The sequence below is a fragment of the Triturus cristatus genome, chromosome 10, assembly GCF_964204655.1.
Source record: "Triturus cristatus chromosome 10, aTriCri1.1, whole genome shotgun sequence".
Taxonomy (NCBI): domain Eukaryota; kingdom Metazoa; phylum Chordata; class Amphibia; order Caudata; family Salamandridae; genus Triturus; species Triturus cristatus.
In genome coordinates this window covers 1211222351-1211239681 of record NC_140593.1, presented here as the reverse complement: position 1 = coordinate 1211239681, position 17331 = coordinate 1211222351, and positions in this window count along the sequence as shown.

Sequence of the window (17331 nt, the reverse complement as noted above, 5' to 3'; positions counted from 1 at the left end):
GTCTACCCATAAATCAAGAAATAATATAGCGTCTAAGCCGTGTTTATGATACATGAAGTACCCTGGAGTGTCCCTAGGAGGAATAGGAACAGCTTCTTCGAGTACCCCTTTTCTAGTTGTGATCTGTCTTAATTTCGAAAAGAGCGGCATATTGAGAACTGATCGGATACTTGATCTTGAACAAACTTAATACAATAAACACGATAATGAACAGTCATGCATACCACAATATGCAGAACGTATTAACACATTTAACATTTAACATTTAAATGAGCAAACAATGATGATAACGATCTAAGGAAACTTAATCACTAAACATAATACTCGGCATTAACTGAATTATTCTGAATTTATATACTTGATATACTAGATATACTGCTAAACAGTACAGATACACTGCTAAAACAGTGCAGACCGGATTTGTGTACCCAAACCCGTCTGGACCGGCACAACTTATGTGCACGCCAGAACGCCTCCCCAGTAATGGTACTCACCGGGTAGCTCGGAACGGAAAGCCTCGGAACGGAACTGAACTGAACTGGACCGGACTGGACTCGACTCGACAACTTCGGACACTTCTGAGCTTCGGAAACCTGGTGGGCCTCTGTATACCTCGGATCTTGCTCTCTCAGCTAGGCTCTGGTCGGGATACTTCGCACTTCTCACCGCCTCGTCTGGGTGTTGATCGCAACCTCAGTCGCCCCCGCTTGACCGGAGGGAGATACAGGAAATCCTGCTGGTACGCGTTGTTGTCCGTCCAGCTGTGGCAGGAGACCGGGCCTGCAACGCACCGCCGGCGCGCGAGATGAGAAAGTGTCCCTATTCGGGCGCCATTCATGTGGTAAATAATTTAATTACCGGGACTTAATTTGATACAGAAACATAATAAAAATAGCTCAGTAAATAAGAGGCAGAATCCGTGGTATTAGAGGTTCGGAATGGGCTTTATTCCAATGAATGATTCGAATCGGTTGCTCCAAGTTCCATCACCACGAAGGTTCAGGAAGTGAAGTACATACATTATTGATAATTATTCACTTTTATACAATAGGCATTACAGTGAAGTAAATGCAAGAGGCGTAACAATTGATAGCAAAGATAACATTTCACATGCGTAGCTGAAGGAGGCGTAAGTGGGAGTAACAAGGAAAACGTCATTGGTTGTGATGTCACATATGGGTGGACCTATGAAATAATTTCGCAATGTCAGCGGAAATACTTGGCAGAGATGCGCGCGCAGCAGTATGACGTGTAATTGACGTGCAACTAGGGGGTGAAGGGGACTTGACATTTAGCTCTACATGTGGCGGCAGAAGTCTGGAGGGTCAAGTCAACCTAATCCCAAATCATATCTAACATCCTATGTTTAAAGAACTATGTTATCCAGAAGAGAGGTCTCTTAGAGTAGAATCTTATTCTATACTGACTATACTGACTGTTAGTGCGTGTACAAGCGTCTAAGTGTCTACACTAGATGCGAGGGCAGGAATCTTCCATAGTAACAGGGCTATGAATTACTTGCATGAAGACAGAGAAACCGGGCCTTTGCTCGGTAGCTGGAAGAATGTTTACTGAAACTACTAGACAGGAATGCATTGGGCAGGGGGCGGAGCAGATAATTTCGAAGGTGAAATACAGTTTCTTGGCAGGCAACAGGCTGATGTCAGGCTTCGTGAGCCGCGCAGGGAATGAGACAAAGTTCATGGTCACAGATGCAGGCTCAGACTGGAGCTTCAGAGGCAGAAAGCAAGAAAAGCTTGATGACAGAATCAGGGCCTACTTGCCTGGACTGTAAAATGGCATAAGTAAACCATATAAAGCCGGTGGCCTTTCATACTTAGGAATGGAATATCCGGCCTATTCATGGCGGATCTGTAAGAGGACATGTTGACGGTGGACGCACATGTGTTTGCGTCTTCATAACTGGAACTGGAGGGAGTATACATGTACTTGTGATTCATACATGAAACCGTTGGGGTCCAAGATAGGGGACATAACTGATCAGAAAAATCCATATTTCCACAGACCTCACGGCCACTCTCTCCACGCCCGCTCACTCCAGAGGATCACGTGACCTCACCACCACTCTCCATGCCCGCTCACTCCAGGGGAGCACATGTGACCTCACTGCCACTCTCTCCACGCCCCCTCACTCCAGAGGATCACGTGACCTCACCACCACTCTCCATGCCCGCTCACTCCAGGGGAGCACATGTGACCTCACTGCCACTCTCTCCACGCCCCCTCACTCCAGAGGATCACGTGACCTCACCACCACTCTCCATGCCCGCTCACTCCAGGGGAGCACATGTGACCTCACTGCCACTCTCTCCACGCCCCCTCACTCCAGAGGATCACGTGACCTCACCACCACTCTCCATGCCCGCTCACTCCAGGGGAGCACATGTGACCTCACTGCCACTCTCTCCACGCCCCCTCACTACAGAGGATCACGTGACCTCACCACCACTCTCCATGCCTGCTCACTCCAGGGGAGCACATGTGACCTCACTGCCACTCTCTCCACGCCCCCTCACTCCAGAGGATCACGTGACCTCACCACCACTCTCCATGCCCGCTCGCTCCAGGGGAGCACATGTGACCTCACTGCAACTCTCTCCATGCCCCCTCACTCCAGAGGATCACGTGACCTCACCACCACTCTCCATGCCCGCTCACTCTAGGGGAGCACATGTGACCTCACTGCCACTCTCTCCACGCCCCCTCACTCCAGAGGATCACGTGACCTCACCACCACTCTCCATGCCCGCTCACTCCAGGGGAGCACATGTGACCTCACGGCCACTCTCTCCACGCCCCCTCACTCCAGAGGATCACGTGACCTCACCACCACTCTCCATGCCCGCTCACTCCAGGGGAGCACATGTGACCTCACGGCCACTCTCTCCACGCCCCCTCACTCCAGAGGATCACGTGACCTCACCACCACTCTCCATGCCCGCTCACTCCAGGGGAGCACATGTGACCTCACTGCCACTCTCTCCACGCCCCCTCACTACAGAGGATCACGTGACCTCACCACCACTCTCCATGCCTGCTCACTCCAGGGGAGCACATGTGACCTCACGGCCACTCTCTCCACGCCCGCTCACTCCAGAGGATCATGTGACCTCACCACCACTCTCCATGCCCGCTCACTCCAGGGGAGCACGTGTGACCTCACGGCCACTCTCTCCACGCCCCCTCACTACAGAGGATCACGTGACCTCACCACCACTCTCCATGCCCGCTCACTCCAGGGGAGCACATGTGACCTCACTGCCACTCTCTCCACGACCCCTCACTCCAGAGGATCACGTGACCTCACCACCACTCTCCATGCCTGCTCACTCCAGGGGAGCACATGTGACCTCACGGCCACTCTCTCCACGCCCGCTCACTCCAGAGGATCACGTGACCTCACCACCACTCTCCATGCCCGCTCACTCCAGGGGAGCACATGTGACCTCACTGCCACTCTCTCCACGCCCCCTCACTACAGAGGATCACGTGACCTCACCACCACTCTCCATGCCCGCTCACTCCAGGGGAGCACATGTGACCTCACTTCCACTCTCTCCACGACCCCTCACTCCAGAGGATCACGTGACCTCACCACCACTCTCCATGCCTGCTCACTCCAGGGGAGCACATGTGACCTCACTGCCACTCTCTCCACGCCCCCTCACTCCAGAGGATCACGTGACCTCACCACCACTCTCCATGCCTGCTCACTCCAGGGGAGCACATGTGACCTCACTGCCACTCTCTCCACGCCCCCTCACTACAGAGGATCACGTGACCTCACCACCACTCTCCATGCCCGCTCACTCCAGGGGAGCACATGTGACCTCACTGCCACTCTCTCCATGCCCCCTCACTACAGAGGATCACGTGACCTCACCACCACTCTCCATGCCCGCTCACTCCAGGGGAGCACATGTGACCTCACTGCCACTCTCTCCACACCCCCTCACTCCAGAGGATCACGTGACCTCACCACCACTCTCCATGCCTGCTCACTCCAGGGGAGCACATGTGACCTCACTGCCACTCTCTCCACGCCCCCTCACTCCAGAGGATCACGTGACCTCACCACCACTCTCCATGCCCGCTCACTCCAGGGGAGCACATGTGACCACACTCTCCACGCCCCCTCACTACAGAGGATCACATGACCTCACCACCACTCTCCATGCCTGCTCACTCCAGGGGAGCACATGTGACCTCACTGCCACTCTCTCCACGACCCCTCACTCCAGAGGATCACGTGACCTCAGCACCACTCTCCATGCCTGCTCACTCCAGGGGAGCACATGTGACCTCACTGCCACTCTCTCCATGCCCCCTCACTCCAGAGGATCACGTGACCTCACCACCACTCTCCATGCCTGCTCACTCCAGGGGAGCACATGTGACCTCACTGCCACTCTCTCCACGCCCCCTCACTACAGAGGATCACGTGACCTCACCACCACTCTCCATGCCGCTCACTCCAGGGGAGCACATGTGACCTCACTGCCACTCTCTCCATGCCCCCTCACTACAGAGGATCACGTGACCTCACCACCACTCTCCATGCCCGCTCACTCCAGGGGAGCACATGTGACCTCACTGCCACTCTCTCCACACCCCCTCACTGCAGAGGATCACGTGACCTCAGCACCACTCTCCATGCCTGCTCACTCCAGGGGAGCACATGTGACCTCACTGCCACTCTCTCCACGCCCCCTCACTCCAGAGGATCACGTGACCTCACCACCACTCTCCATGCCTGCTCACTCCAGGGGAGCACATGTGACCTCACTGCCACTCTCTCCACGCCCCCTCACTCCAGAGGATCACGCGACCTCACCACCACTCTCCATGCCCACTCACTCCAGGGAGCACATGTGACCTCACTGCCACTCTCTCCATGCCCGCTCACCCCAAAGGAGCACATGTGACCTCTCGGCCACTCTCTCCACGCCCCCTCACTCCAGAGGATCACGTGACCTCACCACCACTCTCCATGCCTGCTCACTCCAGGGGAGCACATGTGACCTCACTGCCACTCTCTCCACGCCCACTCACTCCAGGGGAGCACATGCGACCTCACTGCCACTCTCTCCATGCCCGCTCACTCCAGGGGAGCACATGTGACCTCACTGCCACTCTCTCCACGCCTGCTCACGCCAAAGGAGCACATGTGACATCAAGGCCACTCTCTCCATGCCCACTCACGCCAAAGGAGCACATGTGACCTCACGGCCACTGTCTCCACGCCCGCTCACCACAGAGGAGAACATGTGAACTCACCACTACACTCTCCACGCCCACTCACCGCAGAGGAGCACATGTGACCTCACGGCCACTCTCTCCATGCCCGCTCACTCCAGAGGAACGCATGTGACCTCACCGCCATTCTCTCCACGCCCGCTCACTCCAGAAGAATGAATGTGACCTCACTGCCACTCTCTCCATGCCCGCTCACTCCAGAGGAGCACATGTGAGCTCACGGCCACTCTCTCCATGCCCGCTCACTCCAGAGGAGCACATGTGACCTCACCGCCACTCTCTCCACGCCCGCTCCCTCCAGAGGAGCACATGTGACCTTACCGCCACTCTCTCCACGTACACTAACTCCAGAGGAGCACATGTGACCTCACTGCCACTCTCTCCACGTCCGCTTACTCCAGAGGAACACATGTGACCTCACCGCCACTCTCTCCACGCCCGCTCACTCCAGAGGAGTACATGTGACCTTACCACCACTCTCTCCACGCACACTCACTCCAGGGGAGTACATGTGACCTCACTGCCACTCTCTCCAAGCCCGCTTACTCCAGAGGAGTTCATGTGACCTCACCGCCACTCTCTTCACGCCCGCTCACTCCAGAGGAACACATGTGACATCACAGCCACTCTCTCCATGCCCCCTCACTACAGAGGATCACGTGAGCTCACCACCACTCTCCATGCCTGCTCACTCCAGGGGAGCACATATGACCTCACAGCCACTCTCTCCACGCCCGCTCACTCCAAAGGAGCACATGTGACCTCAAGGCCACTCTCTCCACGCCCGCTCACTCCAAAGTAGCACATGTGACCTCACAGCCACTCTCTCCATGCCCGCTCACCACAGAGGAGAACATGTGAACTCACAACTACACTCTCCACGCCCGCTCACCACAGACGAGCACATGTGACCTCATGGCTACTCTCTCCATGCCCGCTCACTCCAGAGGAACAAATGTGACCTCACTGCCACTCTCTCAATGCCCGCTCACTCCAGAGGAACACATGTGACCTCACGGCCACTCTCTCCATGCACGCTCACTCCAGAGGACCACATGTGACCTCACCACCACTCTCTCCATGCCCGCTAACTCCAGAGGAGCACATGTGACCTCACTGCCACTCTCTCCACGCCCGCTAACTCCAGAGGAGCACATGTGACCTTAACAGCACTCTCTCCACGCCCGCTAACTCCAGAGGAGTTCATGTGTCCTCACCGCCACTCTCTCCACGCACACTCACTCCAGAAGAGAACATGTGACCTCACCGCCACTCTCTCCACGTCCGCTCACTCCAGAGGAACACATGTGACCTCACCTCCACTCTCTCCATGCCCGCTCACTCCAGAGGAGCACATGTAACCTTACCGCCACTCTCTCCACGCACATTCACTTCAGGGGAGCACATGTGACCTCACTGCCACTCTCTCCACACCCGCTTACTCCTGAGAAGTTCATGTGACCTCACCGCCACTCTCTTCACGCCCGCTCACTCCAGAGGAACACATGTGACATTATAGCGACTCTCTCCACGCCCGCTCACTCCAGAGGAGCACATGTGACCTCACCGTCACTCTCTTCACGCCCGCGCACTCCAGAGCTACTTTGTGGCTTCATCAGCACTCTCTCCACGCCCGCTCACTCCAGAGGAGCACATGTGAGCTCACCAGCACTCTCTCCATGCACGCTCTACCACACTCTCCACGTCCTCTCACTTCAGAGAAGCACATGTGAGCTGACCGCCACTCTCTCCATGCACGCTCACTCCAGAGGGGCACATGTGACCTCACTGCCGGAAAACATCATTTACCACACATGCGATACAACACATACCATTACAACGCGGTCATTACAATGACCGCATTGTTACATCGCATACCATTACTACGCAAGTCATTACAACGACTTGCTGTAGGGGGCAGAAGGTGCTGGAATTTAAATCCAACACCTTCCCTACTGTTGCACAGACTGGAGTTGGAATAGTAAATTATACTACTCCAAAATTCGGTGCCCCCCCCCACAGCAAGTCGTTGTAATGGCTTGCGTTGTAATGGTATGTGATGTAACAATCGAGGAAGAGGTGTGGCGCAGCGGCCAGGGTGCCGGACTACGGGGTTCATGGTTCGATCCCCGCGCCGGCGTCAGGTTAGCCCAGCACCATGTGACTCTGGGCAATAGCTCGCTTAATCTTCCCGAGGGCCCCCAGCGCCGGGACACCACTTTGGAGGTAGCTGTGCGCTTTACAAATACTGGTATTATTTCACAATGCGGTTGTTGTAATGCTTGTGTTGTAATGGCATGCATTGTAAACATGTGCGTTGTAACATGGCCTATTCCTCACTGCCACTCTCTCCACGCCCCCTCACTCCAGAGGACCACAAGTGACCTCAAAAGCATCCTCTCCAAGCCGCTCACTCCAGAGAAGTACATGTGACCTCACCACCACTCTCTCCAAGCTCGCTCTACCACACTCTCCATGCCCTCTCACTTCAGAGAAGCACATGTGAGCTCACCGCCACTCTCTCCACGCCCGCTCACTCCAGAGGAACACATGTGACCTCACCACCCCTCTCTCCATGCCCGCTCTACCACACTCTCCACGCCCTCTCACTTCAGAGAAGCCCATGTGAGCTCACCGCCACTCTCTCTATGCCCGCCCACTCCAGAGGAACACATGTGACCTCACAAGCACTCTCCCCATGCCTGCTCGCTCCAAAGGAGCACATGTGACCTTACCGCCACTCTCTTCATGCCCACTCACTCCAGAGGAACCCATGTGACCTCACAAGCACTCTCTCCATGCCTGCCCACTCCAAAGGAGCACATGTGAAGTCACCACCACACTCTCCACACCCGCTCACTCCAGAGGAGCACATGTGACCTCACCGCCACTCTCTCCATGTCCGCTCTACTACACTCTCCACGCCCTCTCACTTCAGAGAAGCACATGTGAGCTCACCGCCACTCTCTCCACGCCCACTCACTCCAGATGAACACATGTGACCTCACTGCCACTCTCTCTTCCCGTCCACTTACTCCAGAGGAGCACATGTGAACTCATCACCACTCTCTCCATGCCCGCTCACTTCAGAGGAGCACATGTGAGCTCACCAACACACTCTCCACTCCTGCTTACTTCAGAGGAACGCGTGACCTCACAAGCACTCTCTCCATGCATGCTCACTCCAGAGGAGCACAAGTGACCTCAACACCACTCACTTCATGTCTGCTCACTCCAGAGGAGCACATGTGACCTCACCACCACTCTCTCCACATCTGCTCTGCAACACTTTCCATGCCCTCTCACTTCAGAGAAGCACATGTGAGCTTTATCACCACTCTCTCCACGCCTGCTCACTCCAAAGGGACACGTGACCTCACTGCTACTGTCTCCATGCCCACTCACTCCAGAGGAGCACATGACCTCACTGCCACTCTCTCCATGCCCTCTCACTCCAGATGAGCACATGTGACCTCACCACCACTCTCTCCACGCCCTCTCACTCCAGAGGAGCACATGTGAACTCACCACCACACTCTCCACACCCGCTCACCACAGAGGAGAACATGTGAACTCACCACCACACTCTCAACGCCAGCTCACCGCAAAGGAGCACATATGAACTCCACACCACACTCTCCACGCCTGCCCACTCCAGAGGAGCACCCGATACTCACATTGGTCCTCTCTCACATTGTATTCAAGCAGCTCACCCAACACTCACATTGGCACATTTTGCACCCTACTCTAGCACCACTCATGCTGCACTCACTCACACTATTCACCATCACCCAGCACTTACATGAGCACACCTCTTATGCTGCACATATAAAAATTACACAACTCTCAAGAATATACACATATTTCTACAAAAACACCCACGGTGTGAGTTCGTGGCAAGGGGCATAAATGCAGGTCGCTGTAAGTGCAGGGTGAGTGGTGGGCTCATGTAAGTGCAGGGTAAGAGGAGGATGAACACTGTGTGTGCAGGGTAACAGAGTGAGTGCAGTGTGATCGCTATGAGTGTAAGGTGAGCAGTGAAACTGACAAGTGAGTTGATTGTCAAGTGCATGCAGGGTGAGCGGTGTGCTCGTGTGAGTGCAGGGTAGGAGAAGGGTGAATGGCCTGAGTGCATGGTGAACAGTGTGAGTGGAGTGTGATCACTGTGAGTGCAGTTTGAAAGTGAAAGTGAAGGGTGAACGGTGAGAATGAGGAGGGAGTTGTCGGAATGCAGGATGTATTCCAAGACACCTGGAGTAACTCAGCATTGTATTGACAAGTGGAGTAGATTTTCAGATATAAGTTAAACTATTGCTAGTATAGGATCAAACAGGGGTGGAGGAAATAAATGATGTGCTGATCCTGTAACAAACTTTCAGTCTCCTGATTGGGGTTGCCAGCTGATTGGATTTATACCCGCAAAATCACCTAATGCCGGTACCTTTAGCACTTATTTGTGCATACTTCTAACAGCAAATATAAATAGCACTTTTAAATGTGTTCTAGAGCTGCATTAACGATCCATGACTAATAAAGGAAACAAAGACAGGAAAGTAATGTTACAAATGAGTACATACCATTTTATCTGCAGCCCTATTCAGTGTCAAGGTGAGGCCTTTGCAGACTCTTCAAACAACAACAAATGGCCTTTATTTTTCTTTTGGAAAGGTGGCATCCTGTTGGAAGGCGTTCCCAGGGAAGGCTGCGGAATGCGTTCCTGACCACCCGGAGACCCACCTTTCCTAGAGTTAGGCCGAGCAAGAGCGGGGAGGCCGTTCCTGGAAGGGTCTCGTACCTAAGATCGCACACGCTGCGCTTACTCTCTCCTGACAGAGGGACACCACACAGTAGTTCTTCGTAAGACAATATACTTTATCGTTAGTTGTAGGGGATCTTTATGATCCAGAAGGCAGGTACAGAATTAGTGTCACCAACGGCGGTGTTCTCGGGGTAGCGGGACAGTCTTTGAGTCAGTGTCTCTGCGGAGTATCCGGTGCACAGCTCTCAATCCTAGAGCTGAGGGGATGTTGCTTCTCTTGGCAATCTCTGCCGATTCTCTTGGAGGAGGGGGCCGCGAGTCACTCAGCAGGCACAGGTGGTTCAGAGTTCGGGGAGCCGCAACAGCGTCAGCAGGGCTCAGATGGCTCAGAGTTCGGGGAGCCGCGACAACGTCAGCAGGGCTCAGATGGTTCAGCGTTCGGGGAGCCGCGACAGCGTTAGCAGGGCTCAGATGGTTCAGAGTTCAGGGAGCCGCGACAGCGTCAGCAGGGCTCAGATGGTTCAGAGTTCGGGGAGCCGCGACAGCGTCAGCAGGGCTCAGATGGTTCAGAGTTCGGGGAGCCGCAACAGCGTCAGCAGGGCTCAGATGATTCAGAGTTCGGGTAGCGTTTTTTGGTTCGGGGAGCGATCGAGCCGTGACCAGGTCAGCAGGCTCTCGTCAGTCCAGATCTTCTTCTCCTCCCGTCCCTTCCGCACCCCTTGTTATACTTCCCCTCCTCTTTGAAGTCCGGGGACCTTGCCGAGAGGGGTCTTGGTGCCTGGGGGGCGGTGTGTCGGGGCTTCCTGTCGTTCGGCCCTTTGATCTGTTCAGGTGGGTCTGGGAGGGACTCCAGACACCCAGCAGGCGAGGCGGCCACTCACCGGGGGCCTGGTGGTCGATCGAAACCTCCCTTGGGGAAGAGACCAGAGGTGTGACAGGGTCGGCGCCTCTCGGTCTGGCTTGGGGGGGTTTCACTCTCCCTCGGCCGGGCATGCGTGTTGGGGGCCTGGCCGGCCATCAGGATGTTGGGCCATGGTGGCCGGAAGTCTGTGACATGGAGGATCGGTGCAGTTGCAGGGTGGCTTGCTGGTCAGGAGGGCCCACGCCACGAGGCCGGTCTCACACGCGCCCCCCCCCCAGCTGAAAGGCAGGGAGAACTACCCATCCACTTGGGGGTTCTCCTCGCTGAAGCGGAAGAATCGGGACAGACCGTCCGCGTTGGCGTGGTCCGTCCCGGGGCGATGTTCCACAGTGAAGTCCATCCCCTGGAGGGAGATGGACCAGCGTAGCAGTTTGGGGTTTTCCCCTCGCATCTGCATCAACCACCGCAAGGGTCGGTGGTCGGTTTGCACTCGGAAGTGTGTTCCGAACAGGTAGGGCCGTAGCTTTTTGAGGGCCCAAACTACTGCGAAGGTCTCTCTTTCAATTGTGCTCCACCGCTGTTCTCGGGGCAGCAGCCTTCGGCTGATGAAGGCTATGGGCTGATCTTCACCTTTGTCGTTGAACTGTGAGAGGACTGCCCCGATGCCGTGTTCCGAGGCGTCCGTCTGGACCACAAACTCCTGGGCGTAGTCGGGGGCTTTAAGCACCGGTGCGGTACATATAGCGGTTTTTAGGGCGTTGAACGCGTCCTGGCATGGGGGAGTCCATTGTACTTTCTTGGGGTGTTTTTTGGAGGTTAGCTCTGTGAGGGGGCCTGCGATGCTGCCATAGTTCTTAATAAACCTCCGGTAGTAACCGGTGAGGCCCAGGAAGGCCCGGACTTCAGTTTGGGTCGTTGGGGGTTCCCAGGACAAGATGGCGTCGATCTTGGGCTGGAGGGGGGCGACCTGTCCGCTTCCCACCTGGTGCCCCAGATAGGTTACGGAGCCGTGCCCAATTTGACATTTGCTGGCTTTGATGGTGAGCCCGGCCTGGCGCAGAGCCAGCAGGACTTGTCGGAGGTGCTCGGTCCATTGGGAGCTGAATACCGCTATATCGTCGAGGTACGCCGCGCTGAACCCCTCTAGTCCGGACAGGACCCTGTTCACCAGCCGCTGGAAGGTGGCCGGGGCATTCTTCATTCCAAACGGCATCACCCTAAAGCGGTAGTGCCCATCCGGGGTGGAGAAGGCGGAGCGCTCCTTGGCTCCCTCGGTGAGGGCAATCTGCCAGTATCCACAAGTTAGGTCGAAGGTGCTGAGGTAGCGAGCGGCCCGAGGCGGTCGATGAGCTCGTCTGCGCGGGGGATAGGGTGAGCGTCCGCTCGGGTGACCGTATTGAGTCCGCGGTAGTCCACGCAAAACCTCAGCTCGGGGGCGACACCAGGGGCCGCTGCTTTCGGAACCAGGACTACCGGGCTGGCCCAGGGGCTGTCGGAGGGTTCAATCACCCCGAGGGCCAACATCTTTGCTACCTCGGTCTGGATGCATGTTCGGACCCGATCAGGGACCCGGTAGGCCCGGTGTCTTACTTGCGGGCTGTCGCCGGTGTTCACGTCGTGGACACACCAGTCGGTGATCCCAGGGGTTAGGGAGAAGAGATCCGCGAACTGCCTTAGTAGCTGGCGGCAGTCGTCGGACTGCTGGGCTGTGAGGGCGGTTGACAGTCTCACCCCGTCCACGGAACCATCGGTCTCTTTCGCCCCCAGGGGGTCTGGGAGGGGCTCGGTGTCTTCTTCGGCCCCATCGTCGGTGGCCAGGAGTAGGCTCAACTCCGTCCTCACAAAGTGGGGTTTGAGGCGGTTCACGTGGAGGACCCGGAGGGGGTTCCGCGGGGACTGTACATCGACGAGATAGGTGACTTGGCTCTTCCGCTCGACCACCTTGAAGGGTCCAGTCCATTTATCTTGGAGGGCGCAGGGTCTCACCGGGGCCATGACCCAGACTTGTTGGCCCGGTTGAAACTCGACCAGCGTAGCATTCTGGTCATACCAGCGCCTCATCTCTTCCTTGCTTGCCTCGAGGTTCGCCTCTGCGAGTTCTCGGAATTTCCGGGTCTGGTTGCGGAGCGCCAAGATGTACCGGAACACATCCGGAGGGGTCCCCTGGAGAGTCGTCTCCCAACCCTCCTTGACCAGGCTCAGGGGTCCCCGGACGGGGTGCCCGTATAGCAGTTCGAATGGGCTGAACCCCAGGGATTTTTGTGGGACCTCTCGGTAGGCGAACAGGAGGCATGGGAGGAGGACGTCCCATCTCCGGATTGCTAGACTGTACCCCGTGTGCCTGTGTGCCCTTCTCCTCTCTGTACCCCGTGTGCCTGTGTGCCCCTTTTTTCCCCCTGTACCCCATGTGCCTGCGCTGCCTGCCCCGGTCAGCACACTCCTTCCCTGTGCCGTTTTTTTCCCGCCGCTGCCTCCCGTGCGGCCCCGCCCCCCTGCCCCTACTGGTCCTTCCAGTTGACCCCTCCTGCCATCCCTCCTTCTTAAGGTGACCGCTGCGCGGCGGAGTCAGTGACCCTTGACCCTCGGGTAGGTCACTTCCCCCGCCGCTGCAGCTCCGCCTTGCTTCTTCACCTGACGCCGGATTGCTAGACTGTTTTTTTCCCGCCGCTGCCTCCCATGCGGCCCCGCCCCCCTGCCCCTACTGGTCCTTCCAGTTGACCCCTCCTTCCCTCCCTCCCTCTTATGGCGACCGCTGGGCGGCCGCACAGCGGACGTGCGCAGCGGGCGCGCCTAAGGCAAGCCCGTCTGCGCCCGTCCGCCCCTAGACCGCACCCAGCGCCAGGACCCCTGGCCCCCGCCGATGCCAGACTACCCGACGGACCTACGATGCCGCCACCCTCAACGCACTCAATGCCGGCCGGGAACCCTGCCTGCTACCGAGCCACCCCGAAATGCACACACGGACCCTCCACCTGCCAAGCCTGCCGATTCACCTGCCTCCGGACCAGCACCACCCCCGCCAAGTCGAGCACCAGCAGCAACCACCTGAAGTGCATCCTGCTGAACACCCGCTCCGTCCACAGGCACGCCGTGGAACTCTGGGACCTGCTTGACGCGACAGCACCGGACATCGCCTTCCTCACCGAAACCTGGATGAACGCCTCCTCAGCACCCGACATCGCCATAGCCATCCCGGACGGATACAAGATTACCCGGAAGGACCGCATCAACCAGACGGGAGGAGGCATCTCCATCGTACACAAGAACACCACCCGCATCTCGACTAACTCCGACGAAACCTTCACCGCCGCCGAACACCTGAACTTCCAGATTCACACTGACCCCAAGACCACCCTCCGAGGCACCCTCATCTACAGACCCCCGGGACCACGCACACATTTCAGCGAAGACATCGCAGACTTCATCAGCCCGCACGCCCTGCCCTCCGCCGACTACATCCTCCTAGGGGACCTCAACTTCCACCTGGAGAATAACAACGACAGAAACACCACCGCCCTGCTGGAAAACCTCGACAACCTCGAACTCAAGCAACTGGTGAACACTCCCACCCACTACGCCGGTCACACGCTCGACCCCGTCTTCTCATCCAGCAAGCACATCTCCTTCAGCCACGCCACCAGACTCCACTGGACCGACCACAGCTGCGTCCACTTCAGCTTCAGAAAAACTACAACCCACTACCACCCGCAACAGGTTCCCCGCCGGAGCTGGAGCAAGATCACCGCCGAGCAGCTCACAGCCTCCCTCAGCCAGAACACTCCCACCAACACAACGGACCCCAACGAAGCAGCCAGCAACCTCACCAAGTGGCTGACCGCCTGCGCCAACGACCTTGTACCACTAAAGAACCCTCCCAGCAGGCCCGGCAGCAAGAAAACCCCATGGTTCACCGAAGAACTCAAGGAATCCAAGAAGAACTGCCGCACCCTCGAGAAAGCCTGGAGGCTCGACCAGACCACAGACAACAGGACCGCCCTCAAGCACGCCACCCGCAAACACCATCAGCTGATCCGCGCCACCAAGAAATCGGCACTCAAAGATCGACTGGACAACAACGCCCACGACAGCAAGGGAATCTTCAGCATCGTCAAAGAGTTCTCCAACCCAACACAGGAAACAACGACATCACGCCCTCGCAAGACCTGTGCAACTCACTCGCCGCGTTCTTCCACCGCAAGATCACCGACATACACAACAGCTTCAACACACAGACCACGCACCCTATCACCGAACCAACGCACGCCACCACCACCCTCTGCAAGTGGACCCCGATCAGCACCAAAGACACCACCCGCACTATAAACTCCGTCCACTCCGGATCACCAACCGACCCCTGCCCACACCACGTCTTCAACAAAGCCGACGCCATCATCGCACCCCATCTCCAGGACATCATCAACTCCTCCTTCCACACCGCCACCTTCCCGGAGAGCTGGAAGCACGCCGAGCTTACCGCCCTCCTGAAGAAACCAACGGCAGACCCCACCGACCTCAAGAACTACCGTCCCATCTCGCTCCTTCCTTTCCCCGCCAAAGTCATCGAGAAGACCGTCAACAGACAGCTTGCCGCCTTCCTCGAGACGACCGAATCCCTCGACCCCTCGCAGTCCGGGTTTCGGGCCAACCACAGCACCGAGACCGCCCTCATCGCAGCCACCGACGACATCAGAACCCTGATCGACAACGGGGAAACAGCGGCCCTCATCCTCTTGGACCTCTCTGCGGCGTTCGACACCGTCTGCCACCGCACCCTCGTGAAGCGCCTCAGCAACATCAGAATCCGAGAGAAAGCAGTGGAGTGGATCATCTCGTTCCTCGCCGGAAGAACCCAGAGAGTCCGCCTCCTTCCATTCAGATCAGAAGCCACCGAAGTCATCTGCGGCGTACCACAAGGATCTTCACTCAGTCCAACCCTCTTCAACGTCTACATGAGCCCCCTCGCAGCCATCGCACGCCAACACAACCTCAACATCATCTCCTACGCCGACGACACCCAGCTGATCCTCTCCCTCACCAACGACCCCACCACCGCCAGAGCCAACCAACACGAAGGGATGAAAGACGTCGCCGACTGGATGAGGAACAGCCGCCTTAAACTGAACTCCGACAAGACGGAAGTCCTCATCCTGGGATCATCACCCTCCGCCTGGGACGACTCCTGGTGGCCCCCGGCCCTGGGCACCGCTCCCAAACCAACGGACCACGCACGCAACCTGGGCTTCATCCTGGACTCCTTCCTGTCGATGACCAGACAAGTCAACGCCGTCTCATCTTCATGCTTCAATGCCCTGCGCATGCTCCGCAAGATCTTCAGATGGATCCCCACCGAAACCAAGAAGACCGTTACCCAGGCACTCGTCACCAGCCGACTGGACTACGGGAACACCCTCTACGCCGGAACCACAGCCAAACTTCAAAAAAGACTCCAACGCATCCGGAACGCCTCCGCACGACTCATCCTGGACCTCCCCCGACACAGCCACATCACCGGACACCTGAGAGACCTGCACTGGCTCCCCGTCAGCAAGAGAATCACGTTCAGACTCCTCACCCATGCACACAAGGTGCTCCACGACCTGGGCCCCAAGTACCTCAACGACCGCATGACCTTCTACACACCCACCCGCCAGCTACGATCGACAAGCAACGCCCTCGCCACCGTTCCACGTATCCGCAGAGCCACCGCCGGAGGAAGATCCTTCTCCTACCTGGCTGCCAAGACCTGGAACTCCCTCCCCACCCACCTGCGGCGAACCCAGGACCATCTCTCCTTCAGAAAGCAGCTCAAGACCTGGCTGTTCGAGTAGGGACATACCCCTCCCCCAGCGCCTTGAGACCCTCCCGGGTGAGTAGCGCGCTTTATAAATGCCATTGATTGATTGATTGATTGATTGATCACTCTCATGCCCTTTCACTCCAAATGAGCTTTGCGACCTCACCACCACTCGCTCCATGCCCTCTGACTCCAGCGGGAATCTGGTTCCCTCACTGCCACTTTCTCCACACACCAAGGGCGGCTCCACCATGTGGACGGAGGAGCGTCGCCCCACTGCTTTCTCTCAGTGCGAGAAGCAGAAACATAAAATGGGATAAATACCATTTTATGTTTCTGCTTCTCACACTGCGAGAAAGCAGAAGAAGGGTTTGATTGGGGTGGGCGGGTCGGGGAGGAGTGGCTAGCCCACTGTTATGAAATACCAAAGGGGATGATGGACGGAGCGTTTTAGCAAATCAAATGCTCACCCCAGTCAACAGATCTGGGTTTATTCCTTCATCATTCTTTAGCTCACTCCACCACCCCAGTTCAGACATGGCCATATGCAAATCAGTCTGACCCTGTGCCTCATGGGAACAGTCCAGCTCGAACTTCTAAGCCATGTCATCCCTGGACCGGAAACAAGCATCCTGGGAC